Here is a 15,679-nt window from a genome sequence, read left to right on the forward strand (position 1 = left end):
ATTCCTAACAATTCTTTCACTATCAATTCTCTTAAGAGATATGCACTAAAATCAAAGACACATAGACTTACACTGTTTAGAAGAATATGTGTGTACATATATATATGTATATGTTTGAATACATATTTATGTATGTATATATATATTTATGTGTGTGTGTGTGTGTGTGTATTTCCCCTATAATGTGGTCACAACGTCTAAAACCAAAGATATGTTATGGGCTATGTAATGATGTATCAGCAGGACATATATCACACACTGGCTTGTCTTTCTGGGTTTAGTGACCTCTTTGTACACACAGTACAATTCAGTTACAGGGAAGAAAAAACAATGGCTTTGGAATCACACTGACTTGGGTCTCACTTGACACTGCAGCTTCATCAAGTGAAAGTTGTTTGCTAAGTTGGAGAATTTAACCTCTCTGAGCTTCAGTTTCCAAACCATAATACGGTAAAAGCAGCTATCTGAGAGGGTGCTATAAAGATTAAATAAGTAAACACATGAAAGTCTCTACCAATATGCCTGTTGTGGTAGGTCCTAAATATTTTCTCTCTTCCCCTATCTCTAACAATTTTACTGTCCTATCCTTAAATTAGTTTTAAAAATAAGGTCAGATAATCATACTATCTCAAAGATTACTTACTATTAAAATACTACATGGTAAAGATCCGAAAAGCAGAAAAGGTTGATTAAAGCATCACTAATACCTTTTTAAATGATCCTATTTAGCCCTTCCCCTCAAATTAAGTATCTCCTTATGTAATGAAAGATTTCCAAAAGAAGCACTAAGCATGTAGAGTTTGACAAATATTAAATGCTAAAAAGATGTTCTAAAACTGAAACATTGCTTTAAAATGCTCCTAGGGACTTCCCTTGTGGCACAGTGGTTAAGAATCCGCCTGCCAATGCAGGGGACACAGGTTCAATCCTTGGTCTGAGAAGATCCCACATACTACAGAGCAACTAAGCCCAAGCCACAACTACTGAGCTGGCGTGCCACAACTACTGAAGCCCATGCACCTAGAACCCATGCTCTGCAACAAGAGAAACCATCACAATGAGAAGCCCGTGCACCACAACGAAGAGTAGCCCCCGCTCACTGCAACTAGAGAAAGCCTGCTCACAGCAATGAAGACCCAAAGCAGCCAATAAATAAATAAATAAATATAAAATGCTTATAAATTTAAAAGTTTGAAAAGCTCAATATCATATGCCAGCAACTAAGGAGCCAACGAGCCACAACTAAGGAGCCAATGAGCCACAACTAAGGAGCCCACGAGCCACAACTGAGCCCATGAGCCACAACTAAGGAGCCCACATGCTGTAACTAAGGAGCCCACCTGCTACAACTAAGAAGCCCGCCTGCTGCAACTAAGACCTGGCACAACCAAAGTGAATAAATACTAAAAATAAAATAAAAAAAATAAAAAGTTCAATAATCAATTATGAAGGTTTTGTTTTATTTGTTAAAGTTAGAGGTTGTAAAGAAAGATTTTGAATGATAATCTTTTAAAATTTGTATTTGATATTAATTTCAAATCAACAGGGCTGACAATGAAACCATAATTGGCATCTTTGAGGCACATGAAGGGGAACTGAGGAAAGAACCTAATCTACTCAAATCATGTTAGAGGAGGAACCAAGTTGTTATACCCTGAAATAAACCATTTTTATGAATGTCTAAACAAAATGTGATATATCCATACAATGGTATATTATTTGGCAATTTAAAAAGGATGAAATACTAATACATGCTACAACACAGGTGAACCTCGAAAGCACGCTAACTGCAAGAAGACAGTCACAGAGGACCACAAATTATATAGTTCCATTTATAGGAAATTCAGAATAGAAAAATTCATAAGAGACAGAAAGCAAATCAGTAGCTGCGATAAGTAGGAGATGGGGTGGGAATGGGTTGGGGGCGGGGGGGTGGTTTGAGGGGTGATGGCTATAGGTAACAGGCCTTCATGTCTGACATGATGAAACTATTCTAAAATTGATTGTGGTGATGGTTGTACAATTCTGTAAATATACTGAATTATACTCAAATGGGTAAATTACATGGTATGTGGATTATATCTCAATAAAGCTGTTAAAAAGTAACAAATGAAAACATGGGGGGGTGGATTTTACTTTGTCAAAAACCAGAAGCATTACTTTACGAGAAATTAAAGAAGACCTAAAAAATGCAGATATATATCATGTTCATGAATTATAAGAATTTCAGTGTTATTAAGATATAATTTCTCTCCCAAATTGCTCTATATATTCAATGTAATTCCAACCAAAATCACAGTAGGCTTTGGGGGGGGGGGTAAAATTGATAAGCTGATTCTAAAGTATATATAGAAAAGCAAAGGATATAGAGTAGCGAAGACAATTTTGAAAAATAAGCAAATTTGAAGAACTCATGCCACTTGATTTTAAGACTTACCATAAGGCTACAGTAATCAAGACACTGGTGTAAGAACAGACATATTCATTAACAGAACAAAATTGAGAGTTCAGAGACCCACATATAAATGCCTCGTTGATTTTCAAAAAAGGTGCCAAGATATTAAAAACAGAAAGTATAGTTTATCAACAACAATTGAACATCCACATTTAAAAAAATAAACTCTGAACAGATGATTGAACTTGGTGTACCCCCAAAAAAATAATAATAATTAAAAAAAAATAAACTCTGGCCCTTACCCTGTAGTGTTTAAAATAATCAACTCAAAACAATTAAAACTAAATGTAAAATCTAAAACTATAAAACTTCTGGAAAACATGAGAGAAAGTCTTTATGACTTAGGGCCAGGCAAAGATTTCTTAGGACACAAAAAAATGCAAATCTTACAAGAAAAAATAGATGAATTGGACTTTGTCCTAATTACAAACTTCTGTTTGAAAGACACTTTTAAGAAAAGGAAAGTCAAGCCACAGGTTGTGAAAAAACATATGCAAAATAATGGACTTGTATCCAAAATACATAAAGAATTCATAACACAATAACGAAACCAACTCTATTTTTTTAATGGACAAAAGATTTGAACAGACCCTTCATCAAAGAAGAGAGACAGATGACAAGCAGATGAAAAAATGCTCAATATAACAGACTGGTCATTAGGAAAAGGCAAATTAAAGTTATAATGAAACAGTGCTCCACATCCACTACACTGGCTAAAATTAAAAAGAGTGGTAATACTGGTAAAGACATGGAGCAATTGGAACTCTCAAACATTGCTTGTAGGAACACAAAATAGTACACTCACTTTAGAAAAGCCCTGAGAATTGAAAAGATATGTACACACAAAGACCTACACATGAATGCTCATAGAAGCTTGTTTATGAAAGCAGAATATATATAGCAGAATGTTTACATCAGACTCAAACTGGAAAAAACCTAAAAGTCCAAATAAACTGATTAATGGATAAACAAATATGGTATATCCACACAGTGATTTGTAACTAGCAATAAGCATTTCAAAAACATTATGCTAAATGAAAGAAGGCTGACACAAAAGAATATACACTGTATGATCCCATGTATATGACATTACATGGCAGAAATCAGACCAGTGATTGGTAGGGACCAAGAGTTGACTCTGACTAGGAAGGGGCATAAGGGAACGTTTGGGGTGATGGAAACATCCTAAATCTTGATTTTGGTGGTGATTACACAACTATATATATTTGTCAAAACTCAACCAAACCACACAGTTAAAAAGAGTAAATTTTATACAGATTATACCTCAATAAGTCTGACTCTACAAAAATAAAAAAGGAAAAAACATACCTCTTCAAAAACTGAAAACAATATTTTTCAACCACCTTTGATTTATCTTCCCTTCCTGATAAATTGATTTCTCTCCCTCTATCCTCTGCTACTGGATGAGTAGATGTGAATATTAACTTGGCAAGAATGCAAGTTTCTTCCAAGACAGAAACATGAAAATTAAATTATATGAAGTAAACACAGATGAAGAGATCAGAGTCCTCCCATTTCCTCTTTTTCATGGACCCTTGGGAACAGGTAGGGGGTGGCAGTGGAGAGAGATGGTATCAAGTACCCTAAAAATATCTGGGCTAGAGGTCTACTTCTGGAACACAGTCTGGGGGGGGGCTGCAGGAAAGCCCAGTACTTTGTTTCATGGCATCCCTAACGTGGTGTCAGAGTAACAGTACAGCACTGATGCAGTAACAGGCTGGAAAAATGATTCCGGTACATCACAGTAGTAAGAAACCAGAAGTTTCCCCCTGTCCTACTGAGATGACTACAGAAGGTTTGGGCCACAATAAAGACCACGTAGTCCTGGGGGCTCCATGACTGAAGGCAAACAGTAACCAGGACCACGGGTAGCAGAAGCCTCTTTGATGACAAACAGGATCAGCAGTCACTGGTCCAGGTCCTTGCAGCAAAGCCTTGCAAGGACACTGTGGGTCTTAGCTCTTTGTCCCACTTCCATAGTTATGAGGCCAGTGTGACCGCATCCCCAATGGCCCCTCTCACATACACCCAGACTCCACACCTCAGCGGAAGGGGGAGGGAGGGGAAGAAACCTGAAGCACTATAGTACCCGAAAGAAAATAGTTAAACCAAAAGAGACCAAGATCCTGCTTATTAGCAAGTTTTTCTTCCCCCTCACCCTCTACTAAAGATCATGTGTGATAAAGAAACTACATTTCCTTTTACACCTCACAAGTAATGAGTATAAATTTGCAACTTCACTATATAGCTGAAGGGATAACTCCAAATCCTAAACTATGAGACACACAAGGAAATTTTAAATGAGAGAAGAGAACATGCTGAAAGCCATCACATGCCTTGTCAGCCTTCAAGCAACAAACAGATTTCTAAATAACAACAACAAACAACAAAACAAAACACCCATAATTCTGAACAGCAGATGCAGATTCTACTGATGCTGTCATCAGACGAGTAGAAGTTGAACGTAATTATAAGCCATAGGAGAGACAGGGAATGTCTCTTTAAACCACAGTTTAATACCATAGAAAGGTGGGGGCAGACCACTGAAGAATGCTCGTTACTAAGCCATACATGTTGTTTACACCTAATTCTTCAGCCAAGGGGACTGAAGCAGCAGATGCAGAGTGTGAGTGGCATTTCACTATTACAACACTGAGAACCTGACATAAAGAACAACGCTACTCTTCAATGCCAAAAACTATTGAGAAATGAAATCTAAGGCAAAGGAAATAACAGATTTGGTGAGAGGGTATTAGGGTTGCACACCTGACAAGAAAAAGCTGCAGGGTGCCCATGCTTATAACCAACCACCTAACCTATTGCAACATAAATATTAATCAGAAAACAACCAATACTGGATCTTTGCATACAACTTTCCAAAAGATTCTGTAAAAAGAAAACGGTAAATTAAGAGTATATAACACAAGAACTCCTCAAAGAAACACAGGAAGAGTTCAGATAAATAATTCTCCAAAGTCTCAAAGACAACCATAGGAAACGTGACCCTTCTTTAAAAAAATGAGCTCAAAGAAGAAAAACAAAGGTTCAAAGAAGAGATTAAACAACAACAGAAGGAAATGAAAATCAAGCTGGTAGAGCTGAGAAAAAAAATGAAGAGAAAAATAACATTATAGAGATAAAAGCCACATTAAGAAGCACCAAAAATAGAATGTGACTAAAAAGAAAGACAAGGACATACAGAAATCATATAAAACAAAATGGAAAAGACCAACAATACAAAAACACTTTATAGAGAAGACAATAGATATGGAGGAGGGAGAAATGGAATCCAAAGTATATACAAATTCTCCTTAAAAAATGCCATAAAGAGGGACTTCCCTGGTGGTCCAGTGGTTAGGACCCCACACTTTCACTGCAGGGGGCATGGGTTCAATCCCTGGTCAGGGAATGAAGATCCCACATGTCACAAGGCAAGGCCAAAAAAAAAAGAAGCTATAAAGAAAGAAGAAAAGGGAATTCCCTGGCAGTCCAGTGGTTAGGACTCCTTGCTTTCACTGCCAAGGTTGGATCCCTAGTTGGGGAACTGAGATTCCATGAGCAGCACGGTGTGCCGCCCCTGCCCCAGAAAAGAAGAATAAAGGCAGATTAAAAGATATGACAGGGTAAAGCTTTGCAACATAAATAAAACCTTGAATTTCTAGATCAATGATGCTTATGGAACTTCAAGAATAAAGAAATAATTATGTGGATATTTAGGTAAAAATAAGAAATCAAGCACAAGCAAGGAAAAAACTCAGGTTGGCCTCACTTTTCAAGAGCAACACTGATACAGGAGACCAAAGATCAATGTAGTATAAGTTACTAAAAAAAGAAAATGTTGCCCCCCAACATTTTTTTATACCCAGCCAAGCTGTCTGTAAAGTGTATCATATAAACATAACCTGCATCATATAAGTTAGTGCACCTTCTTTAAAAATGAGGCACCTCTATATATACTGATATGAAACTATCCTCAAGAAAATACAGACTACTATACGTAATATGCTATCATTTATTAAGGAAAAAATGTTCTAAGTGCTTAGAATATCACCAGACAAATGTATAAGAGGAGTGGAATGGCTGAGGAACAGAGACAGAAGGGAAGCTTGCTTTTCACTGCAAACCCACTTATACTTTTTGAAATTTATATATGTATAAAATTGGATACGTATATGTATTTTATATATTTAAAAAGTTTTAAGTGAGAAGTGTAAGTGCCTAATTCCTCTTTCATTATAGCATACAATCAATACCTACTTTAGATCTTTCACTAATAGCACACAATAAACAGTAGCTGTTCTTTTAAAACTTCATTTTGGCTAACAGAGCAATACTTATTTCAATTTCTCTGGTTGTAGATTTACTGATTTCATCTACAACACGTAAGTTTACAACACATTTCAATCTTTCTTTCTCAACTCTCTTTCTCATCTGAAAAAGAAGCAGTTAAACCAGCCACGGTGAAGATCTCTTCTAGGTCTCAAATTCTATGCTTTGATGGCTGCAAAGGCCTTTTATTTAAGATATGTTTAGAGAGTTCATTTCTGATATGGCAAATTCTAGTATTAAAAAGGAATTTTTGTGTTGCTCAAATACCTCTGTTTGAGGTTGGAAGTTTTTAAGATCTTTAACAGGCAATAAAATTTGACAAACTAAGTAAAATTCAGTGTGGGGATAAAATAGACCAAGAGTGAAGTGACAAATGACATAATACTCTGGGCCTCAAATAAATTTTCACACCTTTCAAGGCAAACAATACTGTGGAACTGTTCTAGCACTATGAAAACACTATAATATCTTAAATTATTTTAAAACTCTGTATTTAGAAAACAATCCAAAGACGCAACATCTCTATTTAGAAACACTAACTCAAACATAAAGATTTTATGTCTTTAAATAGGCAGAGGACTCAAGTGCAAAAATTTACATTAATTATCATATAATAGTGACCCACACTCTTGGCACATGACCTCCTCTTCTCTTTGCCAAAACTGAAGCCGTGAGACATAAGTCCTGTTATTTTCATGCAGCATCAACCATCTTCTTTCCTTACTGACATTCACACACTGGCCACTTCCCCTCTGCTTTCAAACACATACAGGATTCCCATATTTTCATAGCATGTGCACTTGGCCTACCATGCCTGCCAACTACAAAACTATTTCTTCTCCTTGTCTCTCTGACAGGTTCTGGAACAAGTGCTCTGTACCTGTTTTCTTTCCACTTACCTTTCCCCTTAACCTTCTACAATCTGGCTGGTAAAACCCTATTCTGAAAGATTACAAGTCTTCTTCGTCAGCAATTTTTATACTTTCTTCTTAATCCTCGTTATTCTTTACTTATTAGCAGGAAGGAAGACCTCTCTAAGGAAGTAATCTTCAAGCTAAGATCTGAAGACTGAGTAGGAATTAATGTGGTAGTGGTAGGTGGGAATATCCAGAGAGAATATCATGTAGAAAAAAAATCCCTGAGGCGAGAAAGAGCTTAGCTTATTTGAAACCAGTGTGCAGAAGACAGGAAACCAAGGAGAACATGGCACCTGGAGAGAGGACGGGGCAGTGAGAAACACCAAAGGAGTCCAACTGGAGAGTGACATCATTAGCTGTGTATTTTTCAAAGGTCGTTCTGGCTACAGCTTGGAGAATGCATTAGATGAAACAAAAATAAAAATTATGGGGACCAGGTGTAGACTATGGGTAGTGGAGAGAAGCAGGATATTCTGCAGTAATACAAACCAGGGAAGGAAAGTGGAGAGTGGGAATACAGAGGTCAAGATACGAAACAGTCACTGAGGAAAAGGGAGAAGAGTGAGCTTTTTGGAAAAATAGCAGAACTGCCACACAGTGTTCGAAGCTCAGCTGCAGTGGGACATTGTGCCCAGGAAACAGTATGGACCTTGGTATGTGACTTTCTCCAGCAAAGCTCAGGTACCTTGTCTGAGATGGGCATAAGGAAGATGAGAAGCTGAGTTCACTTGAGCTTGGGACTGATGGAAGAATGAGGGGTGGCAGAAGTGAAGGGTATTTGTAAGTGAATAGCTATAATTACAGGCCAGGGAATCTAAGCTAGATAAATGATAGAAAAACAGGAGTGGGATCCATGAATGGAGGGAAAACATAAGCACTAATGGTTGTGTTGAGGCAGAGAGACAGGCCATGAACTGGCTGCTATCCTTCAGTTGCAGGGGGAAGGATGCAGGGGAGGGAACATGAAGGCTGACAAGAGGAAGGGGAGGGGGTGATGTAGACCAATGATGTGAGCTTCAAAGAACAAGGATTTTACAAGAAGAAGGGGAACAGTGGTCTAGAATGACACTAGGAGAAAAACAGTCCCAACTCCCATCTCTGAGGTGCATGCGGTATGAGAGAAAATTGCCCGCCAGGTTTCTTTCTGTTAAGGCAAGTAAGTGGCAGAACTTTCAGAGAAAAGGCTGAGAATCCAGGGGAGTTTGTTGACGACACAGCAAGAGATACAGCAGACACAGTGGAAAAGGTAGAGAGCAAGTAGAGAGATTATGCTGAACAGCATAGGAAATAAATTTAGGAGGAAAAGATGCCTGAAGAGGCTTTCCAACAGCCCAGCTTCCCTCCACCTGCACCACTACCGCCTTACCCAAACCTGCCACCATCTCGCACCTGAACTACTGCGATGGACAGTCTTCCCACATATACTCCTCCATATCTACATTTGGTTCCCCTCACCATAGGCAGAATGATCATAAAACTGATCACTTACAAAATCAGAGATAAAAGGAAAATAATGTGAGAACATCAAATTGGAGGTCCTGTCTGCTTCTGGAAAGTATAAACTCTAAAAAGACATGTAATACTGTAATCTTTAGCACAAGGATGCCATATTTCACATCATTCTGTAATTATTTAAAGATTATACTCTATTTAAAATATTGTATAAGTTTGAATTAATCAGAGCAAGGCCATGGTGGATGGAATTCATGAAATTCATCTCAACATGCTCTATTTTCTGATAACTCTCCCCTGGCTTAATCAAAGAGATCAGTTTAGTTGAAAATTATTCATAACAAGAATATTTATGATGTCTGAAACAACAGTTCAAAACCACAATTACTTTCCTATTTCAAGAAGCATTTTCTCATTTTAACAATCTACCTGTAACTTTGAATTTCATTAAAAGCATTTAACTGCATTTGTGGTACAAATAATGTTGATGTGGAATATTTTCCATGAGTTGTTTGGAACATTCAATTTTCCTACCTACGTAATCATAAGGGAAAAAGAAAGTGCACACCCTAAATTAATTTGACATTTGAGAGAGATTACTTACATCCTTTACCATTAAAAAACAAAAAAGGCACTTCCTCAGAGATACCTCATGACACAGTTATAGTTTCTATTGGGGCAGGCACCTGCTAAACAATTTTTTTTCAACATTAGGAATGTAAAACTTACAAAACAAAATATCTGCCAAAAAGCATCTCCAAAAATAATAAAAATTTGGGACGATACAGGCTGTAAGAAGTGTTTTTGATTCACCATTCAAGTCTTCTTTCTTGTAATACACAAATCCTAAGTTCTTTTTTGTCCTCAAATGTTAAGATGATTAGCATTGCACAGAATTAAATCTAAGATAAAAATCAAGGTATTCCACTATTTTAAAAAGACTTTTGATTATATATCTTGCTATTTCTATCTTGCTATTTCTGAAAATAGTAAGAAGGATGAAAAAGACTTATTAATCAAGCCATAACTAACTTTCCTAAAGGAAATAACTAGTTCCTGCCCCTTTAATAGGCTTTCAAAGTTTATCTTAAAAATAATCACTCTGCACAAAAAGTGGAAAAAGCTCTGCAGTTTTCTGATTTGACTATTAGGCTGGAAAGGATTCTGGGAACAATACACTCTAGCCCAACCCTCTTCTCCTCCTTCTATTTCATATATAAGGAAATTATAGAGCCATATAAATATGTAAGTTACAGAAGCAATTATCTTGCAATTCTCCTCAGAGTGTATGACTTAGATCCACATGACAAAAGCAAAAGTAACAAATGTAAATCTAAACACTAAGATACAGTGCTTGTATACAGTAGTCACTCAGTGCATATTTTACCTTGAAAGAAAAGAAGACTGTTCTAGAGATAAAGATATTTATCGGTTCTTTTGATTCTTCTCTCTCAACTATTGCTAACAAAAACGTGATTGTTAAGTTTATATCATATAAGTGAGGTATACCCACACTCACCAATAACAAAGGAATCCGTATGTTATGCAGTTAACTAACGTGAGCTATTACCACCACCTAACATCATCATAGGTCACTGACGTCTACATAAACTGCTGTTGGATAGGTAGAATACAGATATACTTTTAAAAAAATTCTAAAAGATATTGACAGGAAGAAGCACATAATTTTCCTATTATTTATAATTAATAACTCTGCTAAGTTATTTGCTTCAGCATTTATTTCTCAGGTAAACTATGAGAAAAATGACTCAAACATTTTTTTTTAGTATAATAGTGAATAATTCTTTTTTTTTTTTTTTTTTTTTTTGGCCACACCGCACAGTTTGTGGGATCTTCGTTCCCTGACCAGGGATTGAAACCAGGCTCTTGGCAGTGAGAGCGTGAAGTTCTAACCACTGGACCACCACGGAGCTCCCAATTCTCAATATTTTAACACGAACTATAACACAGTCTTATATCTTAATATAGCACAAAAAGAGTAGGTTTTCTTTATCCTGTTCTTCTATTTACTAAAATACTTTATTATTTCAAAATATAGTTATGCTACCTCTCATGCTCTTCTAGAGGGAAATGAGAAAACTTATTTTCTAAAAACAAAAGAAGACAACCATTTGCCATAAGTTTCCTCTTTATCACTATCACCTTGGAAACAGAGTTTTATTTCTCTCCCAAATACACATGTAGTGATGACAAAAACATCAAGAGAAATTAAGATATAATGATGGTGAAGACCTGTTAATCTGTCACAAAAGAGTTTATTAAGTATGCATGTGTTATAAATGTAATTAAATATAGCTCAAAGGATGTGAATTGCAAAAACAAATTTTAGGTACTGATCTACAATCAGCCAGGTTGACTATTTTCTGTTTAATTATCGCCTCATTAATTGATCAGTAACGACTTGGATTTCAGTTGGATGGTTTTTTTAAAATCCTACATTATTTTGCCCACAGTTTAATTATAGTAGTACTTTCTTTTGGACTGCTGTGAAAAGGTCATCCTCTGCAGATAATACTGTAAATTATATCAGCTTAATGAATAACTTAGGTAGCTGAGCTTAACATAAGGAGCAACTGAAGCTGCCTTAACTTCTCCTACCAGATCGTGGTGGAATCCTGTGTTTTCTATGTAGTATTGTCATCAAGAGTCAGAATACTTGCCTTTGAACCTCAGCTCCACAAGTTACCTAATTATTCATGTCTGTTTCTTCATATGCAAAATCTATGCTCATAGAGAGGTTGAGAGGGAAAAAGTCAAGCACTTAGAACAGTAAGTCTTCAATAAATGCTATTTGTTGTTGGTAGTTCAATTTACTGATACCATGTACTCTTCCCACAATGATTATTCTCAATCTCCTTTTCTCCTTTTCCAGCATACCTACTTTTGCTTGTTCTTCCATCAATACCGATCCCCGTCTCCCCGATTCTGTGTTGTGTCTCTCTTCTCTGACAGGGAAAACCAGCCGTCCATTACCCACCTAACAGGAAGTTTGCTACTTCTATCTTTCTCAGTTTCTCCAACATACACACGTATCTTCTTCCCTAAATATATTTCAAGTGCTTTAACTTTAAAAAGGTCAACTGATTTGACACTGAAGTGAAATTTAGAAAGAAATAGGTTTTCTCTTTGGAGAAAACAGGAACAGCTTTATTTTGTCTTATGAGTTTTCTCAGCTCAAAATCTTTCTCGGCTTCTGGTTGCTTAAAAATACAATTTTAACTTCTCCACGTGGCCCTCAAAGTCTTGTGTACTAATGGTCTCAATCTAGCAACCTATCGTTTCGATTTTTCTTCCTTCTTTCTCTTACATTCAACAAATGTGCACAGGCCCTATTCCTGATCTTCATTCCCACTAGTTCCTAAACTTGGAACACGCAACTCAGCCTAACAGACATCTGTCATCCATTCTTCATTACCTACAACATAAGCTTTTCATCTTGTCAGTTTGCTCCTGACTTTCTGTTCCACCCCCCCAAACCTACTTCTATCATCTGAGGTCCTCTGATAAACTGAACAGTATCTTTCATTTCTTTGAATTTTTATAACATTTTGTATCTCTATGCACTTATCAAGTTATGCCTCATGTCACAATCATTAGTGTACTGATCCCAATACCTCCCAACAAACCTCATCAGGGTTAGTGGTGCACTGTTCCTTCACGTCCCTCACAAAGAGCTCGGCACAGTGCTTTGATGGTGAAGATTGGTGGGTCCTACATGAATATTTGTGTTAAAAATAAAAATTATCTAATTCCATGATAAAGAATCTTTTGTTTTCATGATTAAAGAATTACTGGAAAGCTCCTAAAGTTGTTTTTAACTTAAATATCATAACATAAAAGGCATAAAAGCATAAGGACTTGCTTTCATACTTTTTTTTAGTGTACATTTTGATATTTTTTTCTTATTAGTAATGTATATCTGGCAATCCCAATCTCCCAATTCGTCCCACCCCAAACCCTCCCCCCCCGACCCCTGCTTGCCCCCCTTGCACACTCTTAATACATGTCATACAGATAAGTGGCTTTTATTTTAGATTGCTGACCACTGACAATACAGTTCTGACTCAAGACAGCTTTTGGTAAGACTAATAAAGTAACTTTTAAGTAAAAATATGTTTAGTCATAATGTTCCATAAAGTGTTGATAATATTTGTATTTAAAAATCTATATGTGCTTAAAATAGCAGATTAAAGTTATCCAACTACATAAAGGACTCCATTAGCCTTCTTATGAAGCAAAATCTACAAAGGATCTAGTATTTCAGAGATGAACACCCCAAACCTCACTTGCACGTATATATCCAAGCACATTTAACATTGCTCCTTTAGAGACAGACAGAATTTCAAAACAAATTTAAAATGCTACTTAAAATTCTATCCCATCTCTAGGGTTTCACTTTCATGTCCACACAAATAAAATTATCCATTCAAATTGTTAGATAAATCCTTTTAATTCTGATGACCACAAACAAAGTAAGATCATTCTATTATTTGTAAAACTATGCTCCCAAATGGAAAGGAGACTAAGCCTGGCACTTTTCCAGGAGCCTTGAAAAAGGGCAGGGCTAATATAATACATCAGTTTTGGTAGCACTTACTAGACATAATCCACGTATCATGGCCAGACTAAAAGCTAACAAGGAAAGGGATGAATGGAGAATGATTAAGAATAGTATAGGAAATTAATGAGCAAACAACATTCATTCCCCAGAGCTACAAACTAAAAAAGAAATAGTGAAATTGTTTTTATGTTTTAATTCCTTAGAAAGCCATTAAAAAATCTAAACTATTTCAAGCAATGCTACTTTGAAATAAGGATCAGCCCAAATCAATTCTCTGGACAGCCCCAAAGTGTGGGAAAAAGAAGCAATAGTCTAAAAATTTATCGTGGCTTCTCCACTTCTTACTAGTCAAGAACCAACATCTTAAAACACCTTTCACAGAGTTTATGTTTACTTGATTGTAAAAAATCTCAAGGGGACTTTGATCAAAAGCAGAGTACAAAATTTACATAAAATACTCATCTATCTAATAGCCAGTAGACAGAAGGAAGGGTTATAGTAACTGTTTTTAGCCCTTAACTTTCAAGCTGAAGCCTCTAGCAAGCTTCTCTCCCTAGATACTCCTTTGCAAAAGGGACCTTTGATTGAATGAAACAAGACTCAGCTCTACTTTTTAACACAGGTAATTCTAAATCATTTGGAGGTGGAGAGGGGACCAAACACACACAGAAATACCTACAGGAGCAAACAAGATAAAGGTCACACCCTCTCCTAACTCATCTAAAGAAAAACACTTTCTTTTTTTTTTTTTTTTTTTTTTTAATTTCTTTATTTTATTGGCTGTGTTGGGTCTGTTTTGCTGTGTGCGGGCTTTCTTTGTAGTTGTGGTGAGCGGGGGCTACTCTTCGTTGTGGTGCGCGGGCTCCTCATTGCCGTGGCCTCTCCCATTGCAGAGCACGGGCTCTAGGCTCATGGGCTTCAGTAGTTGCAGCACATGGGCTCAATAGTTGTGGCACACAGGCTCAGTCGCTCCGCGGCATGTGGGATCTTCCTGGAGCAGGGCTCAAACCCGTGTCCCCTGCACTGACAGGCAGATTCTCAACCACTGCGCTACCTAGGAAGCCCGAAAAACACTTTCTTTACAGAAGTTATTTCTGTGATAATTCCTGTGTAATAATTTCTGTGTAATTATTTCCTGTGAAGGAAAACACATCACTATCTCTAGTACAAAAATGCTAAGACAATCATTCCACAGCCCTACAACTGTTAACACTTCTGTGAGGGGTGGTCCCCTATAGACAGAACAGGCACAAAGACCCACCACAGTGATTAAAAATTCCACTTAGTAGTCATTCCCTTTGATTAAGGAAGTGTCTTTAGAAAGCTCCTATTACAATCACACTCTCTAGAAGTTATTATTTGTGATGAACACACAGATTTGTTTATTAGGTTATGTAGCTCTCACTTTAGATGAGTCATTTTTGATAAAAAGAATCAGGAATACATTTTAAAGCAGGTACTGGGAAGGAACTGGCCAAACACAAAGACCTTATAATCGTAGGGGGTAAGGTCACTGAGCATATTAAACCAACAAACAAGCACCCTTCTGTAGCGGAAAATTTCAAACATATGCAGAAACAGCTAGAATAACCTAATAAACCTCTATAGTTCCATCACCCAAGTTCAAAACCTTCCCACTTAAAGGCAATCTTGTTTCATCTATATCCCCACTGATTCGCCCACCTGCTCCAAGACCATTTGGAAGCAAATCCCAGACTTCTTGTTTCATCCACAAACTCAATGAATACATTTTACTAAGTTTAGCCTAAAGTACTGACACTCATCAAGCTTTTGGCAAAAAAAATCAATCAAAAAACTAATGTGATATTCAGTCATAATAGTTATCTCCTTTTTATTCCACACACATACATGCTTTGGTTTCTTTGAGCCCTGGAAGGTGGGTGGGAAGAGCTGGGAAGTGGG

The 15,679-nt window shown here is 36.8% G+C and overlaps 1 protein-coding gene across 3 annotated transcripts in view; it reads right to left on the reverse strand.

Annotated features, from left to right (window-relative positions):
* PCCA (propionyl-CoA carboxylase subunit alpha) overlaps window positions 1-15,679 on the reverse strand; it is a 383,508-nt gene that overhangs the window by 87,184 nt on the left and 280,645 nt on the right. The gene's annotated exons all lie outside the window — the stretch shown is intronic.

Source organism: Hippopotamus amphibius, chromosome 14, assembly GCF_030028045.1.
Source record: "Hippopotamus amphibius kiboko isolate mHipAmp2 chromosome 14, mHipAmp2.hap2, whole genome shotgun sequence".
Classification (NCBI taxonomy): domain Eukaryota; kingdom Metazoa; phylum Chordata; class Mammalia; order Artiodactyla; family Hippopotamidae; genus Hippopotamus; species Hippopotamus amphibius.